The sequence below is a fragment of the Rhipicephalus microplus genome, unplaced genomic scaffold (genome assembly GCF_043290135.1).
Source record: "Rhipicephalus microplus isolate Deutch F79 unplaced genomic scaffold, USDA_Rmic scaffold_388, whole genome shotgun sequence".
Classification (NCBI taxonomy): Eukaryota; Metazoa; Arthropoda; class Arachnida; order Ixodida; family Ixodidae; genus Rhipicephalus; species Rhipicephalus microplus.
Window position 1 is genome coordinate 27501 of NW_027464952.1, and position 12500 is coordinate 40000.

At 60.5% G+C, this 12500-nt stretch overlaps 1 non-coding gene across 1 annotated transcript; it reads left to right on the top strand.

Moving 5' to 3' along the window:
- Positions 1–9201: 9201 nt before the first annotated feature.
- Positions 9202–11016, top strand: LOC142794217 (small subunit ribosomal RNA). Its single transcript, XR_012892164.1, has one exon. It is a non-coding gene; the product is annotated as a small subunit ribosomal RNA (ribosomal RNA).
- Positions 11017–12500: the final 1484 nt, after the last annotated feature.

A 12500-nucleotide genomic window follows, 5' to 3' on the forward strand; every position in this document is an offset into this window, starting at 1 on the left:
AAGGGCTCGAAACAAACCCTAAACCGCGCCAAGTACGGAAGGAACGGCGCGGAGAGGGCTCGAGACAAAGCTCGACCCTAAACCGCGCCAAGTACGGAGGGAACAGCGCGGCTAAGGGCTCGAAACAAACCCTGAACCGCGCCAAGTACGAAAGGAACGGCGCGCAGTAGGGGTTTAAAACAAAGCTGGTCCCAAAACCGCGCCAAGTACGAAAGGAACAGCGCGGTCGAGACTCGGAAGAAAAAGCTTTCAAAGTGTCGTAGCACGATGCACACTGCTGTTCGTGTGGAACAAACGTGACTACCGTGCTGTACGGTGGAGTTCTGTGCGCAAAAGCGGCGGGTGTGTTTCTAAGCACCACAGCGTTGTGTCAAAAAAGAGGTGCCTGAGAGAAACGCATGCGACTGCCGTGCTTTGCGGCATAGCACCGTGCGCAAAAACGGTGCGCATGCAAGAGGTGTCAGAGCTAGCGAACTTTTGCCACGAGCAACAGGTCACTAAAAGCCTATAGATGACGGTGTTGGAGGAAAAGAAAAATATCGAGAAAGCACTGCGGTGTGCCGTGCGTAGGGACGGGCGCGCGTGCCACATGCCGCCGAAATATGGGTGTCGGAGAAAACAGAGTGCCGCGCGTAACGAGGGGCGCGCGTGTTACAGAGAGATATGCCCAAACGCATGAAAGTGTACGCAGGTGTCCTAAGGCAGTTTTTTTTTTTTTCCTCATTTTGATGTCGCCCCGGCTGACGTGGTTTTCGTTTTTCCGTGCCGCCCCGGCTGACGCGGTTTTCGTTTTTCCGTGCCGCCCCGGCTGACGCAGTTTTTGCGCCGCCCCGGCTGACGCGGTTTTCGCGCCGCCCCGGCTGACGCGGTTCCGACTTTGCACTTTTTGGCTCACCCCGGCTGGCGGCCCACTCACTCGATCGCCAGGTCTGTTTGCCCCGGTGGTTCCACCGCCAGGCTTAAGCGCGAACTTTTTTTGTTTGTTTTCTTTTGATTAAGCGCAAGCTTTTTTCTTTGTTTTCTTTTGATTAAGCGCGGGCTTTTTTCTTTGTTTTTTTTGCATTCGCCCCGGCAGACGCGGTTTTTGCGCCGCCCCGGCTGACGCGGTTTTTGCCGCCCCGGCTGACGCAGTTCGGACTTAGCACTTTTCGGCTGTGCCTGGCTGGCGGCCCACTCACTCGATCGCCATGTCTGTTTGCCACAGTTTTCCCGGTGGTGCCGCACCCGGGCTCGCCCCGGCTGACGCGGTTTCGTGCCGCCCCGGCAGACGCGGTTTTCGCGCCGCCCCGGCTGACGCGGTTTCGTGCCGCCCCGGCAGACGCGGTTTTTTGCCGCCCCGGCTGACGCAGTTCGGACTTGGCACTTTTTGGCTGAGCCTTGCTGGCGGCCCACTCACTCGATCGCCATGTCTGTTTGCCACAGTTTTCCCGGTGGTGCCGCACCCGGGCTCGCCCCGGCAGACGCGTTTTTTTTTTCTTTCGCCCCGGCTGACGCAGTTTTCGCGCCGCCCCGGCAGACGCGGTTTTCGCGCCGCCCCGGCAGACGCGGTTTTTTGCGCCGCCCCGGCTGACGCAGTTCGGACTTGGCACTTTTTGGCTGAGCCTGGCTGGCGGCCCACTCACTCGATCGCCATGTCTGTTTGCCACAGTTTTCCCGGTGGTGCCGCACCCGGGCTCGCCCCGGCTGACGCAGTTTTCGCGCCGCCCCGGCTGACGCGGTTTCGTGCCGCCCCGGCAGACGCGGTTTTTTGCGCCGCCCCGGCTGACGCGGTTTTTTGCCGCCCCGGCTGACGCAGTTCGGACTTGGCACTTTTCGGCTGTGCCTGGCTGGCGGCCCACTCACTCGATCGCCATGTCTGTTTGCCACAGTTTTCCCGGTGGTGCCGCACCCGGGCTCGCCCCGGCAGACGCGTTTTTTTTTTCTTTCGCCCCGGCTGACGCAGTTTTCGCGCCGCCCCGGCTGACGCGGTTTCGTGCCGCCCCGGCAGACGCGGTTTTTTGCGCCGCCCCGGCTGACGCGGTTTTTGCCGCCCCGGCTGACGCAGTTCGGACTTAGCACTTTTTGGCTGAGCCTGGCTGGTGGCCCACTCACTCGATCGCCATGTCTGTTAGCCACAGTTTTCCCGGTGGTGCCGCACCCGGGCTCGCCCCGGCTGACGCAGTTTTCGCGCCGCCCCGGCTGACGCGGTTTCGTGCCGCCCCGGCAGACGCGGTTTTCGCGCCGCCCCGGCTGACGCGGTTTTTGCCGCCCCGGCTGACGCAGTTCGGACTTAGCACTTTTCGGCTGTGCCTGGCTGGCGGCCCACTCACTCGATCGCCATGTCTGTTTGCCACAGTTTTCCCGGTGGTGCCGCACCCGGGCTCGCCCCGGCTGACGCAGTTTTCGCGCCGCCCCGGCTGACGCGGTTTCGTGCCGCCCCGGCAGACGCGGTTTTCGCGCCGCCCCGGCTGACGCGGTTTCGTGCCGCCCCGGCAGACGCGGTTTTTTGCCGCCCCAGCTGACGCAGTTCGGACTTAGCACTTTTTGGCTGAGCCTTGCTGGCGGCCCACTCACTCGATCGCCATGTCTGTTTGCCACAGTTTTCCCGGTGGTGCCGCACCCGGGCTCGCCCCGGCAGACGCGTTTTTTTTTTTCTTTCGCCCCGGCTGACGCAGTTTTCGCGCCGCCCCGGCAGACGCGGTTTTCGCGCCGCCCCGGCAGACGCGGTTTTTTGCGCCGCCCCGGCTGACGCGGTTTTTTGCCGCCCCGGCTGACGCAGTTCGGACTTGGCACTTTTTGGCTGAGCCTGGCTGGCGGCCCACTCACTCGATCGCCATGTCTGTTTGCCACAGTTTTCCCGGTGGTGCCGCACCCGGGCTCGCCCCGGCTGACGCAGTTTTCGCGCCGCCCCGGCTGACGCGGTTTCGTGCCGCCCCGGCAGACGCGGTTTTTTGCGCCGCCCCGGCTGACGCGGTTTTTTGCCGCCCCGGCTGACACGGTTCGGACTTTGCACTTTTCGGCTGTGCCTGGCTGGCGGCCCACTCACTCGATCGCCATGTCTGTTTGCCACAGTTTTCCCGGTGGTGCCGCACCCGGGCTCGCCCCGGCAGACGCGTTTTTTTTTTTTTTTCTTTCGCCCCGGCTGACGCAGTTTTCGCGCCGCCCCGGCTGACGCGGTTTCGTGCCGCCCCGGCAGACGCGGTTTTTTGCGCCGCCCCGGCTGACGTGGTTTTTGCCGCCCCGGCTGACGCAGTTCGGACTTTGCACTTTTTGGCTGAGCCTGGCTGGCGGCCCACTCACTCGATCGCCATGTCTGTTTGCCACAGTTTTCCCGGTGGTGCCGCACCCGGGCTCGCCCCGGCAGACGCGTTTTTTTTTTTCCTTCGCCCCGGCAGACGTGGTTCCCCCCCCCCCCCTCCGTCTTTCTTTTTGTTTTTTTTTTTCGCCGCGGCTGAAGTGGATTTTTCGGTGCCTCGACGCCCCGGTAGTCGCGGTTTTTCCGTTTCCGCACGGCCCCGGCTGACGCTGCTCGGTCACAGTCGCCTTTTGTGGTGATTGCAGACTTCTTGAGCGCGGGTGTTTTTTTTTTTTTGTTGTTGTTGTTGTTTTATTACGCATTCGCTCCAGCAGACGCTGTTTAGACTTTTTGTTTCCTCTTTTATCCTGCGACGAGGTGACGAGGTTTATTCGGTGCCCCGCCGCCCCGGCTGAAGTGATTTTTCCTGTCCCGTGCCGCCCCGGCTGACGCGGTTGGGACTTCGCGTTTGTTCGGCCGCCACGGGTTTTGGCGCACTCGCTCGGTTGCTTGTTGTTGCCACTTGTTGCGAACCCAGGTTTCTTGAGCGAGCGCGGGCGTTTTTTCTTCCTTTCTTTCTTTGTTCTATGTGTTAGCGAATCGGCCTTTAATATCACACGAGGACTCACAACCAACAATTTTCAGTTTGAAGTGTAAAAAATCTGCAGGTGTTGACGTAAATGACTTGCCCCGTACCCTTGAGTACATCCATGAAGTTCTCGTAGTACTACTAAATCGCATTATTCCAAGTGGAGAAATTCCCATAAACTTGCAAACCTCTACACGAAAATCGGTGCGCGTGATAAAGTTGAAAATTATCGTCCGATATCAAATGTGCCTTCTATAACACAAATTCTAGGAAAAAAAAAAAAAAACACTTGTTCGCCGTTTTCTGCGCCGTGACTGGCAGCACTCCGGCGAAGCGAAACGGGGTCGATTCGAGCACGATATCGGCGTCTTTCGACGTGCTCGCCGGCGACCGTCGCACGAGTACGTCGCACGAGCGCGTCTGCCGGGGCGCCGTTTGCGAAGCCGACGCAAAAGTGGGAACCGCCGCTCGGATGATCGCCGCTTTCGGCAGAGTGAGTGTTGGCACTCCGGGGAAGCGAAACAGCGTGAATGCGCCCACGAAATCGGCGTATTTTGAAGTGCCCGCCGGCGACCGTCGCACGAGTACGGTAAACCGCGTCAGCCGGGGCGTAGTTCGGGACGCCGACGAAAAAGTGGGAAGCGCAACTCGGATCTTCGCCGTTTTTGCAGGAGTGAGTGGCGGCCCTCCTGCGAGACCAAGAAGCATCGATTCGTGCACGAATTCGGCGCCTTTCGACGTGATCGCCGGCGACCGTCGCTCGAGTAGGGCAAACCGCGTCTGCCGGGGCGGGCTTCGGGACGCCGATGCGAAAGTGGGAAACGCTGCTCGGATGTTCGCCGTTTTTGGCCGAGTGAGTGCTGGCACACGGGCGAAGCCAAACGGGGCCGATTACGGCACGATATCGGCGTCTTTCGACGTGCCCGCCGGCGACCGTCGCACGAGTACGGTAAACCGCGTCAGCCCGGGCGGAGTTCGGGACGCCGATGCGAAAGTGGAGAACGCCGCTCGGATCTTCGCCGTTTTTGGAGGAGTGAGTGGCGGCACTCCGGAGAAGCCAAGGAGCGCCAATTAGCGCACGATATCGGCGTCTTTCGACGCGCTCGCCGGCGACCGTCGCACGAGTAGGGCAAACCGCGTCTGCCGGGGCGGGGTTTACGACGCCGACGCAAAAGTGGGAACCGCCGCTCGGATGTTGGCCGTTTTTGGCAGAGTGAGTGCTGGCACTCCGGCGACGCGAAAGAGCGCGAATGCGCCCACGAAAGTGGCGTATTTGGACGTGCGTGACGGCGACCGCTGCAGGAGTACGAAAAACCACGTCAGCCGGGGCGAGCGACACACGGCGGTCTGGGTGCTTATCGCTGCTATTATAGGGGCACCCCGGCAGACGCAGAAAAAAAAAAAAAAAATTTTCGACCTTCTTTTTTGCTGGTCGAGCTCGGGTAACCCAGGTCGCAATGGGAGCCGCGCACGAAAGCGGCGTCGCGAGACGCGTTCGCGGTCGCTAGTCGCACGAGCTCGGCAACCGCGTCAGCCGGCGCGGAGTTCGGGATGCCGACGGCTAAGTGGGTACCGCTGCTCGGATGTTCGCCGTTTTTGGCCGAGTGAGTGCTGGCACTCCGGTGAAGCCAAGGAGCGCCAATTCGTGCACGATATCGGCGTCTTTCGACGTGCCCGCCGGCCACCGCCGCACGAGTACGGCAAACCGCGTCTGCCGGGGCGGGGTTCGCGACGCGTACGCAATAGTGGGAACCGTCGCTCGGATGTTCGTCGTCTTTGGCCGAGCGAGTGCTGGCACTCCGGCGAAGCGAAACGGGGCCGATTCGGGCACGATATCGGCGTATTTCGACGTGCTCGCCGGCGACCGTCGCACGAGTACGGCAAAGCGCGTCTGCCGGGGCGAGGTTTGCGACGCCGACGAAAAAGTGGGAAGCGCCGCTCGGATCTTCGCCGTTTTTGCAGGAGTGAGTGGCGGCCCTCCTGCGAGACCAAGAAGCATCGACTCGCGCACGATATCGGTGTCTTTCGACGTGCCCGCCGGCCACCGCCGCACGAGTACGGCAAACCGCGTATGCCGGGGCGGGGTTGGCGACGCCGACGCAAAAGTGGGAACCGCCACTAGGATGTTCGCCGTTTTTGGCAGAGTGAGTGCTGGCACTCCGGCGAAGCGAAAGAGCGCGAATGCGCCCACGAAAGTGGCGTGTTTGGACGTGCTTGACGACGACCACCGCAGGAAAACGAAAAACCACGTCAGCCGGGGCGAGCGACCCATGGCGGTCTGGGTGCTTATCGCTGCTATTATAGGGGCACCCCGGCAGACGCAAAAAAAAAAAAAAAAATTTTTTTCGACATTCTTTTTTGCTCGTCGACCTCGGGTGACCCAGGTCGCAGTGGGAGCCGCGCACGAAAGCGGCGTCGCGAGACGGCTTCGCGGTCGCTAGTCGCACGAGCTCGGCAACCGCGTCTGCCGGGGCGGAGTTCGGGACGCCGACGGCTAAGTGGGAACCGCCGCTCGGATGTTCGCCGTTTGTGGCCGAGTGAGTGCTGGCACTCCGGCGAAGCCAAACGGGGCCGATTCCGGCACGATATCGGCGTCTTTCTACGTGCTCGCCGGCGACCGTCGCACGAGTACGGCAAAGTGCGTCTGCCGGGGCGGGGTTTGCGACGCGTACGCAATAGTGAGAACCGTCGCTCGGATGTTCGTCGTCTTTCGCCGAGCCAGTGCTGGCAATCCGGCGAAGCCGAACGGAGCCGATTCGGGCACGATATCGGCGTCTTTCCACGTGCTCGCCGGCGACCGTCGCACGAGTACGGTAAACCGCGTCAGCCGGGGCGGAGTTCGGGACGCCGATGCGAAAGTGGGAAGCGCCGCTCGGATCTTCGCCGTTTTTGGAGGAGTCAGTGGCGGCACTCCGGTGAAGCCAAGGTGCGCCAATTCGCGCACGATATCGGCGTCTTTCGACGTGCCCGCCGGCCACCGTCGCACGAGTACGGCAAACCTCGTCTGCCGGGGCGGGGTTTGCGACGCCGACGCAAAAGTGGGAACCGCCGCTCGGATGTTCGCCGTTTTTGGCAGAGTGAGTGCTGGCACTCCGGCGAAGCGAAAGAGCGCGAATGCGCCCACGAAAGTGGCGTGTTTGGACGTGCTTGACGACGACCACCGCAGGAAAACGAAAAACCACGTCAGCCGGGGCGAGCGACCCATGGCGGTCTGGGTGCTTATCGCTGCTATTATAGGGGCACCCCGGCAGACGCAAAAAAAAAAAAAAATTTTTTTCGACATTCTTTTTTGCTCGTCGACCTCGGGTGACCCAGGTCGCAGTGGGAGCCGCGCACGAAAGCGGCGTCGCGAGACGGCTTCGCGGTCGCTAGTCGCACGAGCTCGGCAACCGCGTCTGCCGGGGCGGAGTTCGGGACGCCGACGGCTAAGTGGGAACCGCCGCTCGGATGTTCGCCGTTTGTGGCCGAGTGAGTGCTGGCACTCCGGCGAAGCCAAACGGGGCCGATTCCGGCACGATATCGGCGTCTTTCTACGTGCTCGCCGGCGACCGTCGCACGAGTACGGCAAAGTGCGTCTGCCGGGGCGGGGTTTGCGACGCGTACGCAATAGTGAGAACCGTCGCTCGGATGTTCGTCGTCTTTCGCCGAGCCAGTGCTGGCACTCCGGCGAAGCCGAACGGAGCCGATTCGGGCACGATATCGGCGTCTTTCCACGTGCTCGCCGGCGACCGTCGCACGAGTACGGTAAACCGCGTCAGCCGGGGCGGAGTTCGGGACGCCGATGCGAAAGTGGGAAGCGCCGCTCGGATCTTCGCCGTTTTTGGAGGAGTCAGTGGCGGCACTCCGGTGAAGCCAAGGTGCGCCAATTCGCGCACGATATCGGCGTCTTTCGACGTGCCCGCCGGCCACCGTCGCACGAGTACGGCAAACCTCGTCTGCCGGGGCGGGGTTTGCGACGCCGACGCAAAAGTGGGAACCGCCGCTCGGATGTTCGCCGTTTTTGGCAGAGTGAGTGCTGGCACTCCGGCGAAGCGAAAGAGCGTGAATGCGCCCACGAAAGTAGCGTATTTGGACGTGCTTGACGGCGACCGCCGCAGGAGTACGAAAAACCACGTCAGCCGGGGCGAGCGACCCACGGCGGTCTGGGTGCTTATCGCTGCTATTATAGGGGCACCCCGGCAGACGCAGAAAGAAAAAAAAAAATGGGGACATGGCGTGCGTCACCGTGCGGCTTCGCAGCGTTGCCGAAGTCGCCGAGCCCTTCGACTGAGCCGAACGGCGGACAGGGAACGTTGGTCGGCCGTTCTAACCTGTCGGTGCCACGCCGAGACGTCGTTAAGGAAAACCGCGTCGTGGGCCTCTACGACGCCGTCGAGTCGTTGTACGTTTGGTGTCCAGCGTGTCGGCGGCGAGTAGCGGACACGTCGTTCACGACTTCGGTCTTTCGCAGTCGACGCGAACTTGCGGAGAGTCGTGGTGCCTCACGTTTTCGGCAGAAACCGCGGCGGAATTTTCCCGTGCGTGCGCGCACGACCTCGGTGCTGTGCCGTCAGCGTAGTGTTGCACAAACTCGTGGCCTACCCAAGGTGCGGTACGTTTGCGGCCGTATCCTCGGTGGGAATTTCGTGAGTAGGGTCGCAAATTCTACGACCTCGGCGGGTTTGAGAGCGACGTAGACTTGTGGCACGCTCAACATGCCACACGTTTCGGGGCACACCCGCGGTGAAATTTTCTCGAGTACGCTCGTATTAGGGCCCAAGGAGGTCTGGGTACTTATCGCTGCTATTATGTGGGGGTTCTCGTGAGCGGCGTACGCGAAAGCGACCGGGTGTCTGATATGCGGCGGGCTTCGGCCTCGTCAAGCGTGTCCTCGGGTCTGCTCCAGGGGAATCCACGGCAGTCGTCTGCAGCCTCATCCGCTTGATGCGTTAGGGGCTGGTTGTCGGACGGTGCCGTTTTACCACGATATCGAGGTGTGTTCCGTGTCGTCCTCGGGCGATTCAGATGCGAAAGCGCCGAAGACGCGGGCGTGACCCGTCGTCTGGCGGCTTTGCAGTCTCGGCTCCGTTGCTAGTTCCGGCCGGTCCACCGACAGTGCAGCGGGCTTGGGCAACCCGCACGGCGCGACCGAGTCGATGCAACGAAAAAGAGCGAGCATGAACGTGCTTCTTGCCGCACGGCTCCCACTCGTCTTTCGGGAAGGTTGTGCCGTAGCGAGCTCGAACGCCGTCATCTCGGAGTGCAAAATAAGCGTGTTGGGGCGCCTGAAGGTGGCCTCCGCCGCACACAGACTGCGTCCGGCCCGCCGAGGGCGAGGACGGACGCGCAGTCGAACGATTACCTGGTTGATCCTGCCAGTAATCATATGCTTGTCTCAAAGATTAAGCCATGCATGTCTAAGTACATGCCGAAATAAGGCGAAACCGCGAATGGCTCATTAAATCAGTTATGGTTCCTTAGATCGTTTCTTCCTACTTGGATAACTGTGGCAATTCTAGAGCTAATACATGCAGTGAGCCTGGAGCCCTTTGGGTAACGGGTGCTTTTATTAGACCAAGATCGATCGGGTTTCGGCCCGTATTGTGTGGTGACTCTGGATAACTTTGTGCTGATCGCATGGCCACGAGCCGGCGACGTTTCTTTCAAGTGTCTGCCTTATCAACTTTCGATGGTAGGTTACTTGCTTACCATGGTTGTTACGGGTAACGGAGAATCAGGGTTCGATTCCGGAGAGGGAGCCTGAGAAACGGCTACCACATCCAAGGAAGGCAGCAGGCGCGCAAATTACCCACTCCCGGCACGGGGAGGTAGTGACGAAAAATAACAATACGGGACTCTTTTGAGGCCCCGTAATTGAAATGAGTACACTCTAAATCCTTTAACGAGGATCAATTGGAGGGCAAGTCTGGTGCCAGCAGCCGCGGTAATTCCAGCTCCAATAGCGTATACTAAAGCTGCTGCGGTTAAAAAGCTCGTAGTTGGATCTCAGTTCCAGACGAGTAGTGCATCTACCCGATGCGACGGCTCGGACTGAACATCATGCCGGTTCTTTCTTGGTGCACTTCATTGTGTGCCTCGAGATGGCCGGTGCTTTTACTTTGAAAAAATTAGAGTGCTCAACGCAGGCGAGTCGCCTGAATAAACTTGCATGGAATAATAGAACAAGACCTCGTTTCTGTTCTGTTGGTTTTTGGAATACGAGGTAATGATTAAGAGGGACGGACGGGGGCATTCGTATTGCGGCGCTAGAGGTGAAATTCTTGGACCGTCGCAAGACGAACTACTGCGAAAGCATTTGCCAAGAATGTTTTCATTGATCAAGAACGAAAGTCAGAGGTTCGAAGGCGATCAGATACCGCCCTAGTTCTGACCATAAACGATGCCAACCAGCGATCCGCCTGAGTTACTCAAATGACTCGGCGGGCAGCTTCCGGGAAACCAAAGTATTTGGGTTCCGGGGGAAGTATGGTTGCAAAGCTGAAACTTAAAGGAATTGACGGAAGGGCACCACCAGGAGTGGAGCCTGCGGCTTAATTTGACTCAACACGGGAAAACTTACCCGGCCCGGACACTGGGAGGATTGACAGATTGAGAGCTCTTTCTTGATTCGGTGGATGGTGGTGCATGGCCGTTCTTAGTTGGTGGAGCGATTTGTCTGGTTAATTCCGATAACGAACGAGACTCTAGCCTATTAAATAGGTGCGGGGTTCCCAGCACCTTACAACCTTCTTAGAGGGACAAGCGGCTCCTAGCCGCACGAAACAGAGCAATAACAGGTCTGTGATGCCCTTAGATGTCCGGGGCCGCACGCGCGCTACACTGAAGGAAGCAGCGTGTCTTTATCCCTGTCTGAAAAGACTGGGTAACCCGTGGAACTTCTTTCGTGATTGGGATAGGGGCTTGCAATTGTTCCCCTTGAACGAGGAATTCCCAGTAAGCGCGAGTCATAAGCTCGCGTTGATTACGTCCCTGCCCTTTGTACACACCGCCCGTCGCTACTACCGATTGAATGATTTAGTGAGGTCTTCGGACCGATGTCCGGCGCGGCCTTTCGGTTGCGCCGGTCTGTTGGAAAGATGACCAAACTTGATCATTTAGAGGAAGTAAAAGTCGTAACAAGGTTTCCGTAGGTGAACCTGCGGAAGGATCATTAACGGATTGTGAAGGGTGAGCGCCTCAGCTGCGTCTGCGCCCGACACTTTCTGCCGCTGACCCCGTTTGGACGCGGGGTCGGCTTTTCCCCACGGGGCTGCCTGAATGTGGAGCGGCACCCCGTGACAAATTGTTGCGCCCAGCGGACGCCAACACCGCGACCTTGGACGGTCGGCCAGGTGGCGGACGCGGGTACAAACGGCGCAACGCACTCATAGGTCGGCTTTCGACCCGCCACTGCACCGTGGCTCGAAGCGCTCGAAATGCGCGACCCGACCGCTGCGGGACCGCCTAGTACTGTAAACAGGAGCGGCGGAGCGCGAACGGCGAGTCGTGGTTACGTCGGTAGAAGGCGAGGCTGCGCGTTCCCGAAACGCCAGCCGAGTGCCCTCCCGACCGTTCGAGCGTGCAAGAACGAGACCCGACAATCGCGCGGCGACTGCCAAGTACGAGAGGAACGGCACAAGCGTCGGCGGTCGGTCAAGGAACTGGCGATGTGACGGGTCCGCTGTGCACCAGTGCATACCGTCCCGCCGTCCGCGGCAAGCGCCTCCGCGTCCTCGGGTGACGGAGGCTGCCGGTCGGTTCTTGCAGGCGAGGGATCTCGCTGGCACCGGTTCGCGTTGACGCGCGGCCGGTCATGGCACGGCGATGCGACGGCCGAGGTGCGCAGTACTCGATGGAGGAACCGCACGCTCCGATGACCGTCCCGCCCTCCGCGGCGTATGCGTACCGACCGTAATGGTTGCAGCAGCGCCGGCCGGCTTTTGAATTCGCCACACGAAACACGGTGCGAGATCGCGGTTAGGGGAGCGTCGACGTTGCCAGGCGTTTTGCTTGCTGCCGAGGGAAAGGCGGCACGGCCACGTCGCGCTCGTCGCGATTAGCGGGTCTGCGCGCTTTGGGAAGGTGCCGCAACGACTTGCCGAAAGAGGAAGCACGGAAGAACGAGGGACTTGGACGTCCCGACAATTGAACGCACTTGCGGCCAGGCCCTTGCTGGCTTCGTTCTTCCGCCTCGAGTAGGCTCGTACGCGGCTCCGGCGCCGAAAGTGGTCCTTGGCACCGACTTCGGTGGACGTGGGAAGTGCCGCGCAAGTACGGCGCGCCTGGCTCCACCTGTTGGCTAAAGTAGGCAGCCGGATCGGCATTTTGGTGTGCGGTGGCAAACCGTGGATGCGAAAAAAGCTTGTGCGATTTCGTGGAACAAAAAGCGGGGGTCCCCCTTTTTATGCGGAGGAGACCGACCCGCCCGCCGTGGTGAACCGCGACGCCACGGTAAAAACGGGAGAGGCTTGTCGATGGGACCGTGCATCCCGCGCTCCACGGAGGCCGGGAGGCGGCCGCCCGAGGAAATGTGTAGCCGTCGAGGCCCGCATCTGCGTGCACTCTTATCCAAATGGGTGTACCGCAGGCATTTTCTGGTTAGGCGGGCCAATGAGAGCGAGCACACAACGATACCTACGGGTCCGGCTTGGAGAACCG